This window comes from Manihot esculenta, chromosome 5 (genome assembly GCF_001659605.2).
Source record: "Manihot esculenta cultivar AM560-2 chromosome 5, M.esculenta_v8, whole genome shotgun sequence".
Taxonomy (NCBI): domain Eukaryota; kingdom Viridiplantae; phylum Streptophyta; class Magnoliopsida; order Malpighiales; family Euphorbiaceae; genus Manihot; species Manihot esculenta.
Window position 1 is genome coordinate 19,312,734 of NC_035165.2, and position 3,433 is coordinate 19,316,166.

Here is a 3,433-nt window from a genome sequence, read left to right on the forward strand (position 1 = left end):
TTATCACATCAATGGGGTCATGGAAAGAAAAATTCATCCAACATAGTTCATCAGTTTGAGTAGAGCAAAACAAAAAGAAGAAGAAGGGTTGTGGTTGTGTGTGTATTATTGAAAGCAAAAATAAACTAAAAGAAAACTGAAAGCATAAATCGCATAACTGAAAGGAAAATTATTTTTTTATTTTTTTTTATTTTTATTTATTTTTTTATTTTTTTATTTTTATTTTTTTTTTTGCAAAAAAGAGAAGAAGAAGATGGAAAGAAAGAAGAAGAGAAGGAGAAGAAGAGATATGCACCCCCACACTTAAATCATGCATTGTCCTCAATGTAAAAGAAAAGAAGAGAACAAAAGAATCTGAATACTCCCCTGGGGTGTAGGTGCATGGCGTGATCCTCTTAGGCAGAATGTTGTTGTAGTGGAATTTCTTCCACCACTTGTACTGCGAATCCTTCAAAGTATGGCTTCAGGCGATGCCCATTTACCTTGAATATTTTTCCGGTCTCTATGTTGCGAATGTCTACAGCTCCATGTGGGTAGGCATGTTCTACAATGAATGGTCCAATCCACCTAGACCGTAGCTTTCCTGGAAATAATTTCAGACGAGAGTCAAAGAGTAAAACTTTATCACCAACCTCAAATTGTTTTCTTGAGAGATGACTGTCATGGGAGGCTTTGGTTTTTACTTTGTAGTTCCAAGAGTTTTCATATGCATCTCGTCTTATTTCCTCAAGCTCTTGCAGTTGCAACTTGCGGTGGTGTCCAGCTTCTTTAAGGTCCATGTTGCAATTCTTTACAACCCAATAGGCCTTGTGTTCAAGCTCAACTGGAAGGTGACAAGCTTTTCCATAGACCAATCTGTAAGGAGAGATACCTATGGGAGTCTTGTAAGCTGTTCGGTAGGCCCATAAAGCATCTTCTAGTCTGGCACTCCAATCTTTTCGGTTAGGGGAGACTGTCTTCTCAAGGATGGCCTTGATTTCTCTATTGGATACTTCAACTTGCCCATTTGTCTGAGGGTGATAGGCTGTGGATGTTCTATGGATCACATTATGTTTCCTGAGGAGGCTTTCCACTACCTTGTTGCAAAAATGGGTCCCTCTATCACTGATGATTGCCTTTGGTACTCCATGTCTGGCAAAGATGTGGGTCTTCACAAAGTCTACTACGGCCTTGGCATCATCAGTCTTTGTTGCTCTAGCTTCCACCCATTTGGATACATAATCCACTGCAAGGATGATGTAGGTGTATCCAAAGGATGGTGGGAATGGGCCCATGAAGTCTATGCCCCACACATCAAATACCTCACAGACCATGACGGGGTTCTGTGGCATTTGATTTCTTTTGCTCAGATTTCCAGTTTGTTGACACCTAGCACATGATCTGCAAAACATAAAAGCATCTCAAAAAATAGTGGGCCAAAACAGACCACTTTCAAATATCTTATGAGCAGTTTTTATGGGACCAAAGTGTCTACCACAACTATATGAGTGACAAAAAGTGAGTACTGAAGCTATTTCTTGGTCTGGAATGCATCTCCTTATCATTTGGTCAGCACAATGTTTCCACAAATATGGCTCATCCCAAACATAGTATTTGGCATCTTTCTTTATCTTAGCTTTGGTGTGCTTTGGCATGTCAGAAGGCAAGTTACCTGTGGCTAAGTAGTTTACCATGTCTGCGTACCATGGCTCATCAGATTGGGCAAGGAAGATTTGTTCAAGGTGGTCATTCTTATATTCTTCAGATTATGAGAGATGTTGCAAAGGTGTCTACGCAGAGGTGGTTTCAGAAGTCTCCTTTTGTGCAAGACTTGACTGCAAAGGAGATGGCGCAGAACTGGATTCAGAAGCTTCCTTTTGCGCAGGACTTGGCTGAAAGGGAGGCGGAGGAGAGCTAATTTGCATGGGAAGTTGAATGGGCGCGCCTGAGAGGCTTTCAGATGCCTCTTCTTGCGCAGGGGTGGTCTGTACTCCATTCTGAAGTGGTGCAACTGGTTTCTGTACTTCCTATAGTGGTTTGTAGTTCATCTGGTGGATGCTGCAAACTATTTCCTTATGTTTCGACTCTTTCTGGCTCTCATTCCTGCAAAGATCATCATTTAGTATATCATCTTGATTTACAAAAAAAACATTTTCACTCAAACAATCAATGATATCTAAATTATCAACAGATTCTGTTTGATCAGTTTGTTTAGGCAAACAATTTTCTGGTTGTTTCTCTTCAGCAGCTTGTTGTTGTGCTTGTGAACTTTCATCATTTGTCTTATCATCTTGAAACTCTTCCTCTCTCCTTAACATGTTTGCATTTAATGAGGTGGTCATTTGTTCTATCTGCTGTTGGATGCTTTGCATAGAACTTGCCAATGTCTCCATCATCTTCTCAAGGTGTTGGTTGGAACTTGGAGGTGCGGGTTGGGCTTGATATCCTTGATAGTTCTAGTAGTTGTTAGCCTTAGCATAGCCAAAATTCGGATGGTCTCCCCAATATGGATTGTAGGTGTCAAGGTAAGGATCATGTCTTGGTTGTCCATAGGATCCTTCAAATGCATGTACTTGTTGAAGTTGTCGAGCTTGACCTATAACAAGACTTTTCAAAGTAGAGGTTAGTTCAGAAATTTGAGAAGTGAGAACAGATGTACCTACCTCATTGACTCCTTTTTGCAATTGCTTTTCATCCATATTGTCTAGATGCTACTGCAAGTCTTGAAATCAACTCTCTAATTGCTTGAGGTGTGCTATCTTTAATTGAATCTCTACATGCTACATCAATGAATTTCCTTTCGGATAGTAGCAAACCTCCACAGAAGAATTCTATGAGTGATCTTTCTGAAATGTCATGTTGAGAACAATTTGTACACAATCTATTAAATCTTTCCCAGTAATCATACAAATCTTCAGTTTCTTCTTGCTTAATGCAACTAATCTCTCTTCTTATGCCTATTATTTTAGAAGTTGGAAAATATTTGTTCAGAAAGGCTCTTACCATACCTTCCCAAGAAGTGATTGATCCAGGTGGCAAGTAAAATAACCAATCTTTGGCATAATCATAAAGTGAGAATGGGAATGCTCTTAATTTAACATGCTCTTCAGATATGCCTTGTGGTCCCATGGATGAACAAACAAAATGAAATTCTTTCAAGTGCTTATGTGGATTTTCATGCTCCAAACCTCTAAATTTAGGTAGTAGATGTATCAAACCTGTTTTGAGCTTAAAAGGGGCTGTCAAAGGTGGGTAAGTGATGCACCATAGCGCTTGATCATCAACAGGGGCTGCCAACTCTCTCAGTGTTCTTTCTCTTGGTATTGGTGCCCTCTTGGCTGGATTTTCTGGTTCAATATCAGCATGTACAGCAGGTCCAGCTGGTCTTTGAACAGGGGCAGCAGGTTGCACATGAAATTCAGCCATCTAAGCGGCTGTTTGGGCAATTTCTGCA

The 3,433-nt window shown here is 40.1% G+C and overlaps 1 long non-coding RNA gene across 1 annotated transcript; it reads right to left on the reverse strand.

Moving 5' to 3' along the window:
• Nucleotides 1–277: 277 nt before the first annotated feature.
• Nucleotides 278–743, reverse strand: LOC122723745. The gene is made up of 2 exons (XR_006350872.1): nucleotides 684–743; nucleotides 278–583 (listed from the first exon to the last, which is right to left on the reverse strand). It is a non-coding gene; the product is annotated as an uncharacterized LOC122723745 (long non-coding RNA).
• Nucleotides 744–3,433: the final 2,690 nt, after the last annotated feature.